The following is a 23,313-nucleotide window of genomic DNA, read 5'->3' as shown; positions in this document are numbered from 1 at the left end:
AACCATTCTAATTGCTTTCCATTCCAGTCTATCTTTTATCTTTCCTATGTTCTTCACTTTATCTCTAAGTATTAATACCTCCGCCTAAGGACTTTTCTCTATCCCCTAATTATTTTTGTTTTTTAAGGTTTTAATGTTGCTACCCATTTGTCACCTTTTTCATTATGATTTGTAAACATCTTTTTGTGGATATGCTTAAATAGACCCTATACAATTGTATATAATTTACATGTACTAGAACTTTAACTCATTCAGTTGTGGTTCTGTCAACTGTACATATTGTTCATATGCTAAAGCTTTGTTTTATTCAATTGCTACCGTGTTGAATATGACTACGGTGGTGGTGCTGTGGTAGCGTTGTCACCTCATAGCAAGACGTTGTCCCATTCGATTCACAGCTAGAGCATCTTCTGTGTGGAGGCATATGTGAATGGGGCGTGCCTTCGTTGAAGGTTGTGCGTCAGGGCTGGTAACCCAGTACGCAAAAATCCACTACCAATTATTAGTGGACCGGAGTTCCGCTGTGGCGACCCTTAACGGGAAAAGCCGAAAGACACAAACAAAACCATGTTGTATATATTATACATATGCTGAAACGGTTTACCTTTAAAATGTCGACTGTATGTAGTCGAACAGCCACATCACCGAAACATTTCCATGAAACCCGAACCGTGAAAACTTTACAAATTCGAAAAACTTCGAATATCGACATTTCCGACCATGCCACACCTACGAACAAGTGCTAACATGGATCAAAAAGGGAGCGAGATTTTGTGGTTTGGAACAACAGCATTTGAAGTTTTAAGAAGGCGCAGTTTGGAGTTCACGGAATCGGGTTCAACATTCTGACCATCGACGTTTCGCAGGTAAACCTCTGAAACTTTACCTTTTTCAGTTGGTATTGTGCTGTATACATAGTGCATTTATTTACTTATCCTTTGTTGAGCTGGGTTAGTCCCACTAGGGGCCTCTTTTCTCAGGAGAGACCTGTGGTGGTATTTCTACTACTAAGGGGAAATGTGTCCATGGCATTATAGAACTTCCCCCTCTCTTTGTGATAGGCTGTGTGGTTTATATCCACCAGCTGATGCAGATGGGACCTCAGTTTGACATTTCACTCGAAGGATGACATACTCATGAGTGCAACTTTTCCCTAAAGCTAGACTGCAGTGTCAGCAATCAAGTCACCTGGAATGGGGATAGAACACAGTTTTCTGCTCTGGTATGCTACCTCTTGTACCTCTGACAGCGCAGTTATTTATTTTAATTGTTACTGCTTCTCTTCTGTTTTCATTTTTCTATGCACCATCAATTTGAATCAGTTACATTTACTAACATATACTGAAACTGCATCATTTGTCTGTATTTTCTCTTGTTTTCTTTCTTTTTGTACATTTTCTCAAATGCTACTTCCTGCCCCCCTCCCCAAGTCCCCTTGAAAATGGGTCTGGCCCAGCATGGTTAACCCAGTCAGCAAAATTGTAAATACATAGATAGATGCATGCATACATACATACACGCATACATAAAAATAGTATGTACAGGAGGTGAAAAGGATGGGGAGACATGGTACAAAGAGGCTAGCAGAAGGGTAGTAGAGGTGGTGACATCAGTAAATATGAAAGTTGACAAGGAGATGGTAGAAAGGATCAAGAAGGCAAACAAGAAATTTTTCAGGAATAAGGCAGAAAGGAGAAAGAGATACAAATAAGACAAGGCTAAGCAATGACTGGAGGCATATCAAAGAAGACTCGGAAAAAGTAGAGGTCTTCACAAAAAAATGAAACAGGAAGATGGCCCTGCAGCAGAGAAGTAGAGAAGAATGGGTAGAAGCATGGATAGTTACTGGCCTAGAGAGAGAGAGAGAGAGATCAGGAGAATGAGAGAGAAAGAGGAGGTGGAGAGGAAACTGACTGCTGCCAGGGAAGATAAACCACAAAGACCAGATGGGCTACTTCCCACAGTCCTAAAACGTCTGCCCTGATGGAGATTTTCAGCACAAAAGTATCTGAGGAATGGAAGATACCAAGTGTGATATTTTTTCAAGGGGTAAGAAAAAAGTGGGGGATTCTACATGCTTGTTAAGCTAACAGTGGTAGTGGGGAAAGTCATATTGAAAACAAACAGCACCAGAATTACCCATTCTAAAGACTTAAACCTTGCCTGTGATATAAATGGGACCTGCTGGAGAGATAGGTATGTATCCCAGAGACTACCATGTCTATGGAACAGTCTCCCCATCCATGTGAAGCAGAGCTCTTCACTAACCTAATTCAAGTGTAACTTGGACAATTGGATGGGAAACTGGAAATTCATCCCTTGTTTGGCACCTATGTCTCTAACTGACACAGGCAACCTGTAAATGGTTCATCTCCCAGGCCCATGCTTACACTTATCAAGGGTATCAGAACTTGACAGAGATTTGGGATGCATGGCTAGGCTTAAAAAGGCCTTGTGGTCGTTAGCCTAGTAAACACCTATGAACCTATGAAAGCTGATATTATTTCTTGAGGAAAGCAATCAACACAGTTTTGTGGCCAAGTAGAAGCTGTCATTCATACCTGACTGAACATATTTAGAAAATAGTAGTAGATGTAGTCTCCCTTATCTTCAGCAAGGCTTTTGACCTAACCACACACACACAAGGCTTATAGAAAAACTGCAGACATTGAGGACAGAATGAAGACTGAGGAACTGGACTGCTGTGCAGTTGAGTGGTAGGACCCGGCCACTTCTGTTGAGATGAACAATGTTAGTACTGACTACTGGAGCACAAAATGGTTTGTCCTGAGTCTGGTACTCTTGCATTTGTCAAAGACATATCAGACAGAATAGAGAAATGAATTCACTTCTTTGAGAGTGGCATAAAAATCAGTGCAATGACAGAGAATGGGGAATAGTATCAGAAAATATTTGTAAATGCTGAACAAGTGTGCAGAAAGGTGGCAGGTGAATTTCAGTGCTAATAAATCTAAAGTACTAAACTTGAGCCACAACATCCTGATATGAGGTATCAGCTTAGGGTGGGGGGTGGGGGGCAGGAAGCAACCTAACATAAAAAGAGCTGAAGACGTGGATCATATCTGGACTGGACCACCACCAGCAGAGTGAGAGAGCAGTGGGGAGCAGCAAGGGGTCTTCCTGAATAGGAATGAGTGAGAGGGAGAGAGGTCACAGCCAGCACATTGTGCAGACTACACTCCCTAGTTTTCTAAAAATACTTTTTTCATGGAAAGGATTGTGGATCCTTGAAATTGTCTGGAATGGTTTGTGGTGCATAGAGGCATTCAAGAGGATATGGAACAGATGTACAAAGTTTGGAAGGCAGAAAAAGGGATAGAGGGAGGTAGAATGCTAATAAAGGGCAGATTAGATATGTTTATTGCCTCTTACTATCAAGTAAATGTAATACAATATAAATAAAAATGGTCTGAACAGTACTTCGCATTGCCTTTTCCTATAAATTTGATCTAAACAAAAAAAAAATGTAAGCTTGTTTCCTGCCTTTCCTGTTAAGTAGTCTAGACTGTTTGTAGGCTTCTGCACCCCCAAGCCCTTCTGTGTTGGAGAGAAGCCTTCTAGCTTACTTTTGTTTCTTATAACTAGCCAGTTTTCTAGTTTCAGCACTCAAATCTGTTTCTTTGAACTCAGCACTTGTTCAGAACTCATAGTATGCACTACATAAGCTGCAAATTACTACAGCACTCAACTTTCCTCACTTGTCTAGTGGAAAGCAGTTTTTAGTACTTAATAAATAAGCACTTATCCAGGCATGTCTAAGGGTCAGCTCTCAGTGATTTCTCCTGTCTACCTGATGAATCTGGGCATCTTGGGGCAATACAGCAATTGCCTCATGTACACAGACAACCCTCTCCTCCTACCACCCAACACTACAACCTGTGAGAGATGCACTTATATAGCCAAACTGGAAGCAAAGCTCTCTTCACCCAAGACTGGACTAGACAGTCAAGAGGAGAAGGTAAACACTTGCACCACACCACACTCATCACATAGTCCTTCAAAACCTACATCACCAAAACACACACATAGAAACACAAAACACACACCTACATTTGCGGAGGCTCTCAATAAAAACCTGCCCAAGCATCAGGGACATCCAAAGCATAAACGCAGGCAAACTCCACCCCCCAACACAACCCAAATGACACATAGCCCACAAACTCAGTGTGCCACTCAACCACAGCCCATAAGGCATAACAACGAACCCAAAACTCTAGTCATAGGTGACTCTATAGTCAGGCACACTGATGTTCCACTCACTAGACTAAACAAGATGAAAGTTACTGTCAGCTGCCTGTCAGGTACCAGGATCCACCACATAACGCATGCACTCAGGTCACTCCATAATAAGTACAAATATGACACTGTCATTGTCCATGTTGGTGTGAATGACCTGAGATGTACCTCCCTGGACTACATGAAAAGAGACATGGAGGAGCTCTCTGATCTTGTATCCCAGGCAGGTATGACCCTAACCCTGAGTAGCATCCTGCCATCACCCAGAATGATACCGCAGTACAAGGACAAACTGAGTGACTTCAACAATTGGCTAAGCTTCTGGTGTCATTCTAAGGGGATCCAGTATTTGTCTGCCTGGGATGACATGATTGATAGTCCACGATGCTTTGCCAGAGATGGCCTGCACCTGTTGCCCTTAGGATTTCGGATACTGGCTAAGGCTCTTGCCAATCCTATAGTGCCTTTTTTAGGCAAGGTTCAAATGACAAATTCACCACCGTAACAGGTACAAGCAAGCAAAATCTGAGGGTAATGTTACTCAGTGCTAGAAGTCTAAACCTCAAAATGCACTCACTCGAGGCACTCCTTAAAATGGAGAACATTAACATCTGTGCAGTGACAGAGACCTGGTTCAAAGCTCCAGAGAGCACCCCTGCATTACCAAGCTTCAATTCATACCACACATTTCGGCCACCTAACCCAGAAAGAAGCACTAAAGGCGGAGGCATGTCCATATTCATTAAAGATGTCCACACCTCCAGGCTAGTTGCACAGCATAATGCATCCGAGATTATCCAAGTGCAACTAACTTTGGGCAAGACCGCAATCCAAATTGTAGCTTGCTACAGACCCCCCACCATGCCCCAGGATTCACACTCCTCATTTCTTGATACACTGGAAAGTATTAGGGCACAACCCAACACCCTAATAATGGGCGATTTCAACTACCCCACCATTAACTGGGAAAAATACTCATGTACCAACTCTTTTGCTCAACATTTTCTAGAATTCATAAATTCCAACGCCTTGGATTAACTTATTCACACCCTCACCTGGGGCAGCAATATCCTAGACCTGGTCATTACCAACGTGGGAAACTGGTGTTCCACACCAGAGGCCAATTCCTCGTTGGTCAGATCCGACCACAAGCTAATCAGCCTAGACATCCACATCCGACCCCCACCCCCAATTAGGGAAACCATCGTAAAAAACTTCTCCAAAGCCAACTTCACACTTCTTAAGACAGAAGTGGCAAACTTCATGACACCCATGCAGATGGACAATAGAGGTATGACTGCTGAATGCTACACAAATGCACTTTATAAGCACTTACACGAGTGCATGGATCATGCTATCCCTACTAGAACCAAGATGGTATCCTCCAAAAAAAAGAAAGCCAGTCTGGTGGTCCTCTGCCATAAACAAACTCTACAACAGAAGAAAGAAACTGTTGCAAAAAAGAGTAAAATCCCATGACTGGAGGAACTCCCTTGTCAACCTCAGTAAGAAGATGAGATCCCTCATAAAATTCTCCAAAGCTAGTTATGAAAACAAAATTGCCACTGACTCTAAAGACAACCACAAAGCATTCTATAGCTATGTCAAGAATCTAAATGGGAACACTCAGATCTGCTCTGAGTTACAGCACAATGGCACTAAATATACAGAACCAACTGATATTGCCAACATCCTAGCAGATAGTTTCAGTGCTAACTTTACCCCCCTCTCACCCCTAGAGGGCTCATCTCTATACCGGAAGAATGCAAAGTTCCTATAATCACAGCTGCACAGGTAAAAAACACACTCTCCAAAGCCAAGAACACAGCATCCATGGGACCTGACAATATCCCAGGCTGCGTTTTACACAAACTACAGAATGAACTGGCACCCTACCTAAGTACCATGTTCAATCATAGCCTCACCTCAGGCTTTATACCCACTGAATGGCACACCACGACGGTTATCCCACTCCACAAAGGGGGAGCCACAACAGACCCCGGGAACTACCGCCCCATTAGCCTGATGAGCCTGGTCTGCAAGGCCATGGAACATATCATCGTGGAACTCATAAACAAAGACATTGGTAATCTCCAAACTCTGGACCCTACCCAGTTTGGATTTGTAAAAGGCAGATCATGTCTCCTAAACCTGATTGACTTCTTTGAAGCAGTCACCAAAGCCATAGATGAGGGTAAATGGTTCACACAGCTTATCTAGATCTCGCCAAGGCTTTCGACACCATCCCCCACTCTGGAATTATAGATAAGCTCACTAAACTAGGTATAAATCCCTATGTCACAAGATGGGTTGCCAACTGGCTCATGGACAGAACCCACACTGTGAAAGTAGCGGATTCCAAATCCGACATCAGACCAGTGACAAGTGGAGTACCACAGGGTTCAGTCCTGGGTCCTCTCTTGTTTGGTATCTACTTCTCTGAATTGCAGGCCAACACAGAAGATCTTTGGTTAACAAAGTTTGCAGATGACTGCAAACTAGGAGCCATAATTGAAACTCCTAACGATATGGACAAACTACAAAAGGGCCTCACTGAGACAGATACCTGGTGTCAAAGCCATGGCCTGAAGCTCAATGCCAAAAAGTGTATTGTCATTCCCTTTGGTAAAAACTCTGTACCCATGAACTACCACATAGCTGGTAGTCTACTTAATGCCAAAAATGTGGTAAGAGACCTTGGGACACAGGTGGACAGTAGTCTCTCCTTTGATAATCACATTGCCACAGTGGTCAGGAAATCCTTCTACGTGGCTCATCTCATCACAAAAGGATTCTCATCCAGAAAAAAAGAGGTCATTGTTCCCCTCTACTCATCACTCATTAGACCCATTATAGAGTACAACGCCCCTTTTGGTATGTACCTCACAAGACATCTACAACAACTGGAAAGACCACAGAAATACCTCACAAAGAAGATTACTGGCCTCAAACAGATGCCCTATGCAGACCGTCTAAAAAAACTACAGTTTTACTCCATCGCATATCGCCTACTCAGGGGCAATCTCTGCCTAACATACAAAGCTATGTCAAACCCAGAGCTGTTGGACATGCTCCACTTAAAGAAATCCTAATCCCTCCAAACTACATGCTCTAGGGACCTAAACCTTGTCACCACAATAAACAGAACATGCTGGAGGGATAGATTCCTGTCCCAGAGACTTCCCATACTCTGGAATAGACTACCTATCTATGTCAAACAGAGCTCCTCATTAGCACTCTTCAAGAAAAATCTTGATGATTGGATGGGAAATGGGAAATTCACCCCGGGGATCACTTCTGTGGCTCTGCTCGACAGGGGCACAGGAAAATAATTTTCTTGGGTGGCAAAAGCCAGGGTACATTTTTTGGCTAGGCTTGTATGGGCCTTAGGGCCGATAGCCTAGTACCTACCTATGAACCTACAGTCAGAGAATAAGCTTGGCTACACTACAGTCACCCATGAATTCCATTATATAGCTTCAGTGCATACACAGATTAGAAGCCTTGCAGCCTGCAGTTTAGGGCTATAGTATGTTGAAGTCCTTCAGAAAGTTTTACTTCCATATACAATAGCAATTTGGAGACCACTGTATCCTGGATACTAACTATTGCTTAGACACACTGTTAGAAGGAAACACACAAGTTAATTAGGTGCATAATGTGCAGTGAACACCATATACTACAAATCTGTTTAATTACAGAGGCACAAGGCTTCAGGTTACTTAGTACAGCTGAGATCTGTGTGCAATAATTATTCCAAAGAGTAGCATCACTAGGGGTATTCATTAAAGATTTAGATAGATTTGTATATCTGTAAAATGAACAAATACGTCTAGAGATAAGGAAGCAAATACTTAGCAAATGTTGCCCCATAGTTCCTGCTGCCTACTGACTGACATTTGTCCAGGTGTTGCTCCAGAACTGGCAAAATATCAAATGTAATAGAAATTTGGGGAACCTCTTTCTGGCTGTTTAGATTTATTTGGAAAAGATGACAACAGTAAGGATACTTAATATTGATATGTTTTTTGTAGAACAGCTATTTTTATGTTTGGGGAACCAACAGTTCTTAGTTAAGTTTAGCCCTAAAATTTAACAATTGGGAGTGCATCTGCAGTTATTTTGCACTCAATCAATCAATTTGATCTAAAGATGTAATCGGCCCGGGAGAGGAATAAAAAATTTTACTTAGACAAGCAACTCCTTGTTGTTTATGCTCCTCATCCTTGTCCTCATCATAAGCATTTACACTGCACATAAGTTAACCTACAACCTGAGCTAGTGAGAATATGTGCAAAAACAAAGCTTACTGAATCTCTCATACAACAGCCAAATGACATCACAGTATAACAAGGAACCTAAGAAATTATATCACTTCCTTAGGCATCACCATTAGCACTGCAAGTTAACTCACTGAAAAATTCAAAATTCTAGGAAAAATGTTAAATGACTATCAAATACAGAGCAGTTTTTCTCTACACAGTTTTAGAAGCATATGAAAGCTTACCTGCATGCTGGCCCTATGAACAGCACCTGGAAAAGGAAATGATGGAGTTTCTATATATTAAACAGAAGGGTAAGAGAGGTGTTAGATATCTGAACTGCAAATCATGCACTGTGATTCAAGAAGAGAAAGCAACCCTTTAGCAATGATAGGTTGTTCTTTAGAACACTTGATACTTTTGCTGGGTTGTGGTGGTGCAGAATTTAGTGTTATCACCTCATAGCAAGAGGTTCTCTGGTTCGATTCTGGGCTGGGGTGCCTTCTGTGTGGGGTCTGCATGTCCTCCCTGCACTTATGTGGGTTTCCTCTGGGTGTTCTGGTTTCATCCCACATTCCAAAGACATGCAATAGTTGGACTGGACACTCTAAATTGCCCATGTGTGTGAGTTAGTGGTACCGCCTGGTGGTATAATTGTCCCTATTGAAGTGACACCCTAACCCCATGTGCAGAAATGGGAAAAAGGAATTGTGGATGGATAATAAATAGTGGTCAGGGTGGCACAGTGGCACAGCAGGTAGTGCTGTCATGCAAGTTCCCTGGTTTGATTCTTGGTCAGTGTGACTTCTGTGTGGAGTGTGCATGTCTTCCCTGTGTTTGTGTGCATTTCCTCCAGGTACTCTACTTTCTTCCCAAAGACATTGGAAACTAATTGACCATGGATATGAGTGTACATGTATGTGTGGCATGAAAGAACATTTGTGGTGGTGATGCAAGATGACATGTCATTGTTGAAGTGACATCCTGACCCCATATGCAAAAATAAATTGGAAAAAGGGGTGATGGGTTTAGTAAACAGATGTCATGATACATTAGAAACAGTGCTTTTACAAAGTATGACTAAGAATTTCCACAGCCTCTATTGCTGGAAAATTATACATCCAGACAAAAGGCTAAACAGCATAGCATGAAACTTGTTACTTTCAGTGGTGTATTGTGGATCAGCTGGCTTACCCATCTATCATTAAAGTGACAGGGTAATAAAGAAGCATGGATGTGTGTGTGTGTGTGTGTGTGTGTGTGTGTGTGTGTGTGTGTGTGTGTGTGTGTGTGTGTGTGTGTGTGTGTGTGTGTGTGTGTGTGTGTGTGTGTGTGTGTGTGTGTGTGTGTGTGTGTGTGCATGTGCATGTGTGCGTCTGCAGGGGGAAGGGGTTAAGTGACTGTAGCTTCTGTTAGAATGAGTACTTATAGGACAATTTTAAAGAAGTTATTGCTAACACTGATAGATGTATATGAAGAGGGGTGGGAGCAAGGAAAGACTCCTTACTTATGTCCTTTTTCTCAACTGTTGGTGTTAGGCAAAACAAACTTTGATCTCTCTTTTCAAAATTCTGTCCCTTAACCTCAGTGTCACTGAGTTCAGGATTTAGATCCATAAAAGTACATGTCCTGGTTATACACAGAGGAGAAGGCTACTTAGGGTACTTGATCCCATTTACAGGTGTCAGATAAAACAAATCTTGACTTTTCTTTTCAGGATTTTGGTCCCTGAACCGAGTACCCCTGAGTTCAGGATTCAGGTCTCAAGTATTTTCTTTATATTGAGAGTCCCTTAGATCAGGATTCAAACCTTCGTGAAAAGAGATGAAGCCTGCTTTCTGATCCTATAAATAGCAACTATTGTGTAAGACTGAGTTCTTTACTCCACGATGAAGTGCTATCAGTGTATTGAAATGCTTCCTCTATTACCGAAAACCTAAGGAATCCTTGGAAATCTGTCAGCCACAAGGGCTGTCACATATTGTCCACGATTTCTGAGTAGGACACAACCATTGTCTTTATAGTGAACTTGAGCCTTCTCTGCAGAAATACAATGTAATGTCTGGAAAATAACCTGACTTTACTACCCAGCCATTCCTTTTGCACTTTGTTTCTTTCTTATATAAACAAACTATTTTTTTCTGTATTCAATCCACATTTGGATTTTCTTTTTGTACACTGAGCATGGACGCTGGCCTACATATATCTCACAACTTGACTGATGCATAAAATTTATATTTCTAACTATATTTTTCTAATGCATATTTCTGATGTCAAAATATTGTTAAATCCACTGATAGTTTATGTTCTTTCAGTTTAACTCATCTGTTATTCATCAGAAATACTTTTCAAACCTTCCTCTCACCAAGATGAACAATGTAAATAAAAAAAAAAAAAAAGTTGAAAGCATCCTGTTATCTTTCCTTGTAAATGGCATATTTAGCCTGCTATTTAAGCTGTAACAAACCTTCCTAATGAAGACCATGTCCTTGAAAGTTCTTGATCACATTTTTTAGATCTGTCAGTGTGGCCATTTGCAGATGCAGTATTAATTAAACACAGCATTTCCCTAAGTACAAACACTCAGCCCCATCATGGTTAATGAGCGAGTTTAAGAGAGTCACATCACTCTAAAATTACTTTTTAAACCAGCCTTATTAAGCAGAAAATTAGACCTAAATCACCCTACAACAGCCTCATTAAGAGCTGCTGATCCTTGGCTGTATCCATGTTCGAACATCTTTAATTAGCAAACTGCTGCTCTCATTCCATTTGCCGTGATGACATTTGATTAATCTCACCTTTCACTTGATCTCCCATCGCATGTCACTACTTTCTTATGGGAGACAACATGCTGCCACCTAGATCTGCTCTAATCTCCACAGCATCCTATTGCACAAATGAAAAATGTATTCGGATCAAAACAGGACCTTCTGTCTAAAAGCATCAGAATAAAGGAAGGAAAATTCATGTTTTATAAGCTGTAGTAATGTAAAACTGCACATATTTTTGTATGCACTTCACTTAGGCTTTAAGATTCAAGACTGTGACCAGAGCTCCTCTCATACTCCCACTGTGCTGGCAACTTTAGATCCATTTCATGTATTGGGATGGAGCATTACGAATCCTTAGCAGATTGCAATCAGAGGAGTCCAGGACAAGTACAGCAGTAGGTGCTCAGCGCATACCAATGAGGAGTTACTTTTACCTTATAGATGGCCTCAGTTAGTAAGGAATGGCATTGTATGCACATAGCTTGCTGTCTATCTGGTATTAGAACGTCATCTCTGTCTACACTGATCTCTCACTTTATACTACTGGTAATCACTTATTGTAAAATATATAACCATCAGATGGAACAGAATGGCATTATTTATAGTGACTTCTTTTCTGTATCTGAACAGATTCTAAGAAACTGACCTTCTTGCCAAATAAAGTATGACAACACAAGGAATAGTAGTAATATGGCTGTGTTAGTAAGAAATAGAAACGGTGATCATTTCCTTTACCTAGAAGGGACCTTGGACTGCCTTATAGAAGCATGTGAAATATCCATGATGGCTTGTGGACATGTGAGCCCTTCACATATCATGGAGGCACAGGAGAAAAGACTAATACTGACATGAAAAACAAGAAAAAAAGAAAATAGTGTCTTCCTGGTTGCACTTTGTATTTCAGCCCTGATAGTCTGTTGTCATCTGTGTAGCTTCAGTAGATACCAGATGATGATTTTGGAAGATCAGTGAGGTCACTGAGAAAAGGTAATGCTTCCAATGACCCAGAGACTTTGCTTCAAGGAAAGTTTGATATGTGACTCATGAGTGCAGCCATTGTTAGCCTTGCATAGTTTGCTTTGCTATTTGGACTTTACACATGTGCAGTCCTGCCATTCTCACTGCATTATAGTCAGACTGTAGGCTGATAAAATCAGTCTGTTGAGTCTTCCATCACTAATGGCCATTCATTTCTACTACCATAAAATAGTGTTCTTTCATATCTGAAGTCTTGCCAGTTACTAATCTAAAAGCAACATACATTATTTAATAACGTTAATAAAGCATTAATTTCTAGTACATCAACAACTTTTTGATGATGATGATGATAATAATAATAACCCAAAGAATATTAAGGATTAGAGCAGTCCTCTCCTAATGGAAAAGACACCACCATAGTACTGCAGTGTATTTGTGTGAAACTGCAAGACAATATCCACTCATTTGTTAGGAAAATCTTGCACTCTTTTTTGTTTTTGTTGAAATAGGATGAAACCTATTAGTGGGTTTAGAATAATATAACATGCTCCAACTTAAATGTTTAGTTATCTTAGCAGACAGTGACTAACAATGATATTGTGAACCATCATCTGCCACTGTGGAGCTTTACTGATTTTATGCCTTCGCAAAATAGTCATGAGCAGCTGTAGACTATGATGACATTTGCACTAGTATCTTCATTGTTGAATGCATACATTTCCAGACTGGGTCTACTGGGGTAATAAAATAGAAAAGTAACATGAAACTTTGCTCACAGATTACTTTCAGTTATTAGCAAAGAGTTATTTGTTTGTCACATTAGCTTTACGTGAAGAAACAATGACAAAAATGTTAAGTACTAGTAAGCATACCAATGAAAGTCATTTCCATCTGTCAAGATGACTGGTTGCTCATTTTATTAACTTTTGTGCACACGCATACTAAACTAATTAGTGGCATAGTACATATTGGGCATTATTTACATTTTACCTTGTATTACAAATCCAGTGATTGATCACTTTTCATAATAAATATAGTAAATTCGCAAGCTGGGTATCTGCATAAATCTGTGCTGGCTGTAATCAATACTGTTTTGCAGTAACAGACAAATACAATATGACACAAGTAAAGGCCTTTGGGCTGCCATGTCTTCTCTTACAAAGAAAATGACACCAATTATATGTGAACAATATCAGTGCCAAAGGTGGAAACATTTGCACATGTGCATGACTCCTATCCCTGACAGGTCTTGCTACTGACAGGTTGTTTTCTGTTTGGACCTAGCTCCACCCTGAGAGTAAAAGGCATGACTAAGGAGGGATACCACAAGTGAACCCAGTAACAGTGACATGAGGCTGTTATGGTCAGTTATAGATGCTAAAGTAAGTAGTGGTAAGAAACTCCATTACATATAACAACATATTTCCAGGTGACTGGTGATGAAAATGGAAAATGAGACCAGTCTGTACAGCTATAATTTCATTCCCTGACTCTCATTTTTCCTTTTAACATGCCTGACTTCATTATGCTGTGCTTTCCTAGCCATATGTCAGTTTTTTTCAGACATTACATTCCTACTTACTGATCAATGCCCTGCTATAACCCTTGTCTCCTATTCTCACCCCACCCCCAGTAGGGATGATACCTCTTTAAAAAGTGTTTGATTTGAAGTGGGTTTCTGGGTGATGGCACACAGAGGAGCATCTTTCTGTGGCTGGAGTGGAACTGCAATGTTCCAACTTTGCGGGCAGACAAAAATGATCAAGTTCTGTTCTCATTTTCTTAAGACAGGACAAACATCTCTGCCCTGCTCCTTCCAAAGTGTATGCAGGTATCCATGTTTTATGTAACCATTGTGTAGACTCAGACAGCTATGGTTAGCTACTCCTCTCCAGCTGAGGGGAAAGTTGCCCTTATGTAGGTAAGTCTTTTCCTTCATGGCAAAGAAAAGCCATTTTAGAATACAGACGATCAGCTTTTCTGTTAATTGTGTGCATGGTCATAGGTGAGCTCTAACGGTAACATGATTCAACAGCACTATTTATAACAGTGTTCCTGAGGCACAGATTGTATTTGATGTTAGTGTTCTGCCTTTAAAACAGTACAAAGCCCAGTAATGCATCATACATGGTTATTTGAACTTAAATTGCCTCCTTTCAAAGACATCCAGTATGCTGCCTGAAGTGAGTTTTTATAAAAGCAGTTAAATATTCATATTCCTGCCTTATGAACTGTGGAATGGAATTCAGTGAAATAATACTGTTTTAGGTATATGACAATGCATATGGTTTAACATCTGCACATAATTATTACTAACAGCCTATTGATGTTTCTGTTTTCCTAAATAATAGATGCTGCCAGTCCTGCTGTGCTTTTTGTACAAAGTATAGCCCTCTTTGACTTTACACAGCCTTGAGAGAACAGCGGGAAAAGCAAACAGAAGATCATAGCTTTTAAAAAAAGCTTAGTATGCAATGCATATTAAAAAGGGAGAAAAAAATAGGCCTTGCTTTCTCTTGTACTTAGACAACTAAATGATGTGCATTTAGTTTATGCAGGTCACTTAAAAGAAAAATAGTATTGCAATTCCGCACCTTCAGTCTAAGCACTTTTTCTAAATTACTTTCATCACTACTCTGCTGACCAGGATAAACTAAGAAGAAAGGTGTTTGTTCTTTGTAAATTTGTGTTTTACTTAATACAATACCTTATCCATATTTTTTTTATTTTGCAGTATACACTACAGTTTTGCCAAAGTGCTGCACTGTTATCACTTCCATTATGCTGAAGTGATTTGTCACTTATTCGCAATGAGAGGTTCACACTATAAACCTGGACATTATCTATGCTTTGGATACATCACAATTCCATTGCTGTAATGTTTTCTGTTTTAAAAGTCAGTGGAGGGAGTGCTCATCAACTACAGCTGCTGCAAAACACGGTTTTGGGGTTCTTGGTTAGTTGTGTCATGTGACTTTGAACCATCTTTAATTAGGTGTGTCATTAAAGAGGAATATCGATACCAAGTTTGGTGTACTGACCCATGAGACTAGTTCATGAGTGACCATTTAGTCCCTGTTTATGTTCATGTATTCCTTTTCCTTACTGGTGAGGTTATGGTATCTCTAAGCCTGTCAGAAGGCTGTAAGTATTACTTAGCAGAGTGAAACATTTGGACTTCATAGACTCTTGAGTCTTACTTCATTTGTTAAAACTTTTAAGGGGCATTTTAGTTGTATGCTCATAAACAGCTGTTAGGGATTCAGTTGTTGTTCTGGTCCATTTTGGTCTTGTTATTTTTTAAGATCATAAATGACAAGGGAAGGGAGCAGGAAACTAATGTAACTAATTGTACATGAACATTCATAGCTAATTAAAAAGCAATGAAGTTTGATGTTAAGCAATCTTGATCTGGTATCAGTGTATTAACTAAAGTTTGGCAGACGATCTGAATAGCAGAATGTATCCTGGATGATATAAGAAGATTACCAGCCTCAAAAGGAACAGAATAGGCTGTGCGATCACAACTGTTCTTAAAAATGGATAACTGTGTTTAGTCATGATGAGACTGTGGATAAATTGTATTTATTTATTTACATTTCATAACTGGGTAGTGTCTGACTGGGCAGGTAGTCCATTTTCATTGGAGACCTGGAAAGAAAAACTCCCAAGTGAAGTTACAATTGTTAAAGAATAATGTAAAAACATGGTACAATAAGTAAGGTTACAAATGTTAAACATAATACATAGTACAATATTGGCATGATATCAACAAAAGTCAGAATGTACACATAATTGAAACAGAGATAAAAACTTACATAGATATCAACATCTCAATTCATAGTTTTTTTTTATGATGATGAAAGATATACATATGAAAATAGAGTAGTTCCATAGGCTAAGAGCTAAGTGTGTGGAAAATAAGAGGAGACAGAACAGCAGGGTAGGATTAGCCTAGCCAGAGGAAGTGCAGGAGCATAGCCAGTGATTTGAGAAGTATTCTAATAGTTGATGTTTGAAGTTCTAAGTATATGGAATGGATAGTATTTACTGTGGAAGAGAATTCTAAGATTTGGCTATTGTGTGGCTGTATAATGAATCACCATGAAAGTTATGGGTTTTGATAACTTTGAGCAATTTTTTATCTGCTGACCTGAGTGAGGTGAGATTAATGTGGGGTTGAACAAGGTCAGATAGGGCTGGACAGTAGTCTGGTTCATGGATAACAGAGTGGGCGGCTATTAGCTGATTGAGAATGAGTAAGTTAGGGAGTTCAATCCAGTTTAGTTGTTGTAGAGCAGTACAATGATGACATCTATGGGGGATGTTAGCAGCAAATTTAGCTATTTTATTATAACAAGATTCGAGGTTACTCAAGTCTGATTTATGAAGGTTGGTGAATATTTGTGAATAGTAAAGAAGGGTGGATAGGAGGTGAGTCCTAGCTTTTTTTTAAATTCTCCAAGTTTTGGGGTTTCTAATACCATGACGGGAATGGACCCCATTCCTAAGTCAAAGTACGGTTAAACTTCATGAAATTAGTATTGTTTCAATCTTTGATGTCAGACAAAAGTGCTCTGCACAGCACCCACAATGTGTCCAGTAATGCCTCCTTCAGCAATTCATACTGGGTTACATGGATTGGTAACATATCTAAATACAGTTGTAGATTCTTTTTTATAAGACCCGTTGCTCCTATTACTATTGGAACTGTGTATCTTTCTTTCATATTGTTCTCATTTCTGCCTGCAGATCCTGATATTTTATGACTTTGTGCCTCTCTGTAAACAAGACACTGTAGTCACTGGGTGTAATGATTTCAATGATCAATGCTACTTTTGTCTTCTTTTCTTGAACCACTATATCTGTTTTTCTAGCATCTATCTTTTGAAATGTTGGTAATGGGTGATCCCATGTGATATAAACCATCATTTTCCATGATGCTTTGTGGCTCGTGTTTCCATGAGTCCTAGTTGTATTAAGTCTGGCGTGATTAGTTAGATATGGTTTAGCCCTATACAGAGCACCAAGTTTAATGTGGACTTTTTTGATTGTTAATGCAACATGTCTATCAAACTTTAGGCTGCTGTCAAGGATAACACAGAGAAGTTTTGTTTGTTCTACAGGTTCAATTATTGTGCCATTGGAGATGAAGACAGAGAGATGTGCTTGTTTGCTTTTTCTGGAGGAATTGGAAAAGACCATAAGTTTAGTTTTGTTGGGATTTAAAATGAGTTTGTGATCTGATATGTATTTTTCAATGCTATGAAGGGCCATCTGAGTTTTATCTTGGATTTCATTTAAGGTGGGGGCGGAGCAGATAAGGGAAGCATCATCTGCGTATTGAATGATGGAGGCAGGTTTGGCTGTGAAATAAAGATCATTAGTAAAAATAATAAAAAGGAGTGGGCCCAGAATAGAGCCTTGTGAGAAACAACAGTAATAGGTAGAAGGGGTGAGAGTTTATTATCCTATATGGTAGTTGTTTAACGGTTAGACAGATAACTATAAAACCAGCATAAGGTTTTAGTGCTGAAATTGAAAGAGGCAAGTTTGTAGAGGAGTATTGATGAGGCTTTGATATATCAAGGAAGAGGGCAGAGACAAGGTGTTTTTTGTTTTTGAGTTGATTTAAAGTATTGGTGAAACTTATAAGAGCACTGTTAGTACTATGTTTGGGATGAAAGCCATGTTGAGTGTTAGATAGTAGGTTATTCTTAAGGAGGTAGTCTAATGTCTGTTTATGTAGACATTTTTCTAAGATTTTGGCTAGTGGTGAAAGAATAGCTATAGGTCTATAGTTAGAAAGGTCAGTGGAGGAACCTCCTTTGTGAAGGGGTATGACATGGGATATTTTCCAAAGAAGAGGAATATACTGTCCAGAGATAGAGTGGTTAATTAGAATAGATATAGGGTAAGAGATGGATGTTGCAGCAAGTTTTAGAAATTCACCTGGTAAATGATCTACAGCAAGAGTACAATGTTTTAATTTACTAAGGAGATTTTGTATATAATTAGTTTGGATTAGTTTAAGAGAGAAAGGAGGAGTGTTGAGGTCAGTAGGGGATGGGGGTATGGGAAGTGTGGAATTGGCTGTGTTGTTAAGTAGTGAGGTAATAGAGGTGATAAAATGGGTATTGAATTGAGTAGCTATACAGTCAGTCAGGCAGTTAGTTGTAGGAGCTGGAGTGGAAGGTTTTCTGGAGTTAAAAAAGGAGGTTGATCGTTTGTCAAAATCTTTGGGGGTTATTTTGGCATTTCATTTGGCATGTTTGAAAGTAAAATTTTTGTCTTATTATATATAATTTTGACGTGATTTCTGAGCTGCTGGTAGGAGGCATAATTGATTTTAATTTTTGTTTTTGTGAAAAAGAGTCCAGGCTTTGTCCCTTTGTTTAAGTGGAATACTTTCTTTAGATAAATAGGGAAGTTGTTTGGACTTACTACAAATTTTTCTAATTGGAGGAAGGTTGTTAGATACGTGCAGGAAAGCATTACTGAAGTACTGTAAAAAACTCAAAATGTATTACTTAACAAAAGGCATAATATCTGCAGGGCTGAATTATGCCTTATATTCAAATATATAGACTACCAAATGCATCTCAGCTGAGATGGATATACTCATATTAAATCTGTGAGTACTGCTAATCATTTTGATCCTAGTTGATTTTACCTATTCATTCAATAAATTGAAAGTGGAATTACAGCAATTATTCAAAAGGGTCAGATTTGTGACTAAGAGTAATTTCATGCAATGCACTGTTTCTAAACTCAGTATTTAAACTACACAATCATGAATGTATTTATGAATGGATGCATATATGTATATATATATATGGGTTCCATTGAAAAGCTCAAAATACTGAAATCTCGAATTTCAGTATTTTGAGCCCAAGAAATCAAATCCACATAATAGCGAGTGTTTAGACGGGTGAAACTCAAAACCTCGAATACCAGAGGTTTTGAATTTCACGTTTCTAAAGTTCTGCTATGGTTATGTATTCAGGTAAGTGTGTGTGTGTGTGTGTGTGTGTGTGTGTGTGTGTGTGTGTGTGTGTGTGTGTGTGTGTGTGTGTGTGTGTGTGTGTGTGTGTGTTAAAGGGTTTGGGTAAGGGCTCTGGTGTGTGTCAGTGTGCTTTGTTGCTATAATGTGTGTGTGCGAAAAGAAAGTAGCTAGTGTGGTGGTGTTTTATGTGTGTGACCTCGGAGTGAGAATATTTAAGTAGGGGGGGTGGGGGGTGCAATGGGGCTTGCCCCCTGCTTTCATGTAGTAGAGAGATTGTGTGCGTTTGTGTGGTGGATGGTGTGTGCGTGTGTGTGTGTGTGTGTGTGTGTGTGTGTGTGTGTGTGTAGTAAAACCACAAAATTCAAAACTTCCGGTATTCGAGGTTTTGAATTTCGTGGTTTTTAGTTTTCGTTGTTTTGTGGATTCCACTTCATGGGCTCGAGATACTGAAATTCGATATATATATATATATATATATATACATATATATATATATATATATATATATATATATATATATATATATATATATATATATATATATATATATGTGTGTGTGTGTGTGTGTATGTGTATGTATGTGTGTGTGTGTGTGTGTGTGTGTGTGTGTGTGTGTGTGTGTGTGTGTGTGTGTGTGTGTGTATGGGTCACCTTCATTTCATCGACAGTGCATTTCACTGACAACCAAGTCAGCAGGCCCAATTCACTGAAACTTCATTTCACTGACACTCATTTCATTAAAAATGATATATGGCCTATTCCCCACTGTAGAGCGACCCTGGAGTTAGAATATACAGTAAGGGGGAGTGTGGGGGGCACAGTATACAGATGCATTCTTGCAAGTGCAATGAATAACTATTACCAAAAAAAATTATAGAACCCCAGTATGTGGTGGGGCTTTGCCTCCACACCCCCACAACCCCCCTTACTATATATTCTAACTCCAGTGTCACGCTACAGTGGAGAATAGGCCATATATCATTTTCGACGAAATGAGTGTCGGTGAAATAAAGTGTTAGTGAAATGAACTTTCAGTGAATTGGGCCTGCTGAGTTGAGTGTCAGTGAAATGAACTGTTGACGAAATGAAGGTCATCCATATATATATATATATATATATATATATATATATATATATATATATATATGTGTGTGTGTGTGTGTGTGTCTGTGTTTGTGTGTGTGTGTGTGTATTATTTTATTTATTTTATTGTTTGTTTAGCAGCATAAGGTTCTGATCAGAAGCTGACCAATTTTGTCATGGAAAATACTGACTTGACACACAAGCCAATAAACATTGTAATAATTTACTGACTGAACTCAGTTGCACAACCCAGTCTATAATAAAACTTCATATCTCCCATAGTCAAGACCAAAAGATATTAACTGAAGCATCTATAAAGTGTGTCAAATTGTGACCTTAACAAACTGAAGAAGTAAATCATGTGTTTCCTGATGTTGGGGGGGGTCTCTGCGTCCTACAACCCCGATCTCTATAGGTACTACCCCCAACATCACACAAATTTGGAGAAAAAAAAATAATAAAAAAGAGAAGAAACCCGTCTTTTCTCTTTAGTCTTAGAAGTCTGACCTCACAACAGATTACGGCACATGTGACAGAGCAGGATCCAACATACCAAGACATCAACTACACATAAATACAATTGTACACATGATACGTTTTGGCTCTTTTCTATAAGATGAACTGAAGTGCTGCCTTTCACCACCTCAAACACTTAAATTAAAGTGTAATAGCATCACAGGTCATAAGAATTGTAAATAAAAAATGTAGACAATACAGACAAATGGAAAATATGCCCCACATCTGTAAAATATATGCTATATTTTATGATGATGCAAAAGCTTCACACTGAAAATAAATTGAAAATTTAAATTTCTGCATCTGATTTTTCACTATGCAAAGGCTTTTATACTTGACCATGAACTAAACTTTCATTACATTTATCAATTTGCAGACCCCTCCCCCCACTTTACCTTTTCAAGTTCAAAGGAAGCAGAAAGTTATCCTAACTGGCAAAAACTAAAAGGCATGGAATAATCCTGAATGGGATTTCAAGTTATTGCTGAATGCAAACACACTACTTACACCTGCTGGCAGCCTGGATGAGCATCAATGCAGCTACATGAATTGTGATAAGAAAAAAGACTGGAGACACTTGTGAAATGCATACAGATGCAGGGAGGCCCAAAAAAAGATACCACAGTCTTGAATCAAACCAAAGAACTATTTACTGTAAGACAGAAAAGCTAACCACTGCATCAGCCCAAGGTCTCTGAATCTGGGTAATAATAATTTTTAAAAAAGTAAGATTTCAGTTGTATCTTTGAAATCACTCAACCTTTTAAAACTGTCCCCCAGATTCAGTAAACTTCCATGCAGGAATAGCTTATTCCATTCCCATGCAGCAGGACAGCGCACCATGCATATTCATGAAGGCATGCTGCTGTGCTGTAATACAGACACGGTTCTGTGTATGAGTGCAAGGGGTGTGTCTGAGAGCAGTGGTCTCACAATACACATGCTCCCTGCATACTAGAATTGCCATACGGCAATTTAAATAGAGTAAGATCGCTCATTATACCTCTCAACCCGTCAGAGTAAAAAATCTGGACAAAGCCATAAGGGACAATTGCCACTACATACCTAGAAAGTTAATAGAATAACAGGTTTAGCATTAGCATGAATTTTCTGAAGGGTATGAAGTATATAACGCACACCTCACAACCCATTGGAGTAAGAAATCTGGACAAAGCCATAAGGGACAACTCCAAAACGTTGCCATTACAAACTTATAGAAAGTTGATAGAAAAGGTTTAGCACTAGCATGCATATTCTGAAGGTTATGAAGTAAAAAATGCAACAAATACATTTTTTTTCATTTCTGCAATAAAGTTTAAGAGTAGCTGCATGGATGTGCCCGTTGCTTAGCTATACTTAGCCCAGCTGAAACAGCAAGATAAGTGAAATAGCAATAGACATCCAACATAAGCAATAGTGCAATAGTGTAGGGATTAGAGCATATGCTTTGCATATAATCATTCATGGCTTGAGCCTTACCAAAGCCATTTCCATTTTGTATGTGAAATCATTACAATTTTAATTTATTTATATATTTATGTAGGAAGTAATTTATATTTTTCAACCAGAGTGCCCCATACAGTATAGTCACACAAGAATAAATGTAATGAAAGCACATTGTGGGATGTCAGGGAAGGTAAACAAATTTATAATATGTAATAAATGATGAATCAATCCCATACAGGTGGTAGTCCAATAAAATAAAACATAAGCAATGCTAAGCATTGCACAGCTATGCTGACCAGGTGTAAGCATTGTGTACGTATGAATGCTAAGCAATGAGTAGCCCAGCTAAGTGGATTTACCCATGGGTAAGCAGTGCTGAACCTGCCCCTTTAAGCACTGCTAACCTTAACTAAGCAGATTTGCCCGTAGCTTAGCATATTCAAAACCATCCAATCACAGCAAAGGGTGGGAAATCAGATGTATTTAAATCTTGCAGGCAGGAATACAGCTCATAACTGGTTGTAGCTCCGCACTGTAGGCAGTATGGCAGGTGCTGGAGAGGGCATGCACGTTCGGGTGCAGCACTGGGGCATACAGGAGTCCAAGGTCATGGTAGGACTCCTTGTGAAAAACCATGACATGAGACTGCTGCAGGACCAGTACCCAGGGCTCCCAATACAAATTGAAAGCCTGGAAAGTCTCACCCATGATCTCACCAGTGCCACTGGTATCCCTCGGACTGATGAGCAGGTCTGGAACCACTATGCCAACTTGAAGCAGAGGAAGAGGGAGCTCCTGGAGCAGTGGGTCCGAGAAGCAAGACAGAGGGGTGATGTCCCAGCAGTGTATAAGTATTCATAGCAAAAACTGTTTACCAAAGTCCAGCCTGTGTATGTGATGGATAGGTATGCATAAATGTTTGTTTTCATTACAGCTCCAGCTGAGCGGGGTGCGAACCAGTAAGCCCATGCCAGCAGATTGCAAAGGCTGC

Source organism: Protopterus annectens, chromosome 12.part0 (assembly GCF_019279795.1).
Source record: "Protopterus annectens isolate FY-2018-M chromosome 12.part0, PAN1.0, whole genome shotgun sequence".
NCBI classification, from domain to species: Eukaryota; Metazoa; Chordata; order Ceratodontiformes; family Protopteridae; genus Protopterus; species Protopterus annectens.
The sequence above is the reverse complement of the archived record's forward strand: the minus strand, read 5'-3'. Positions refer to the sequence as shown.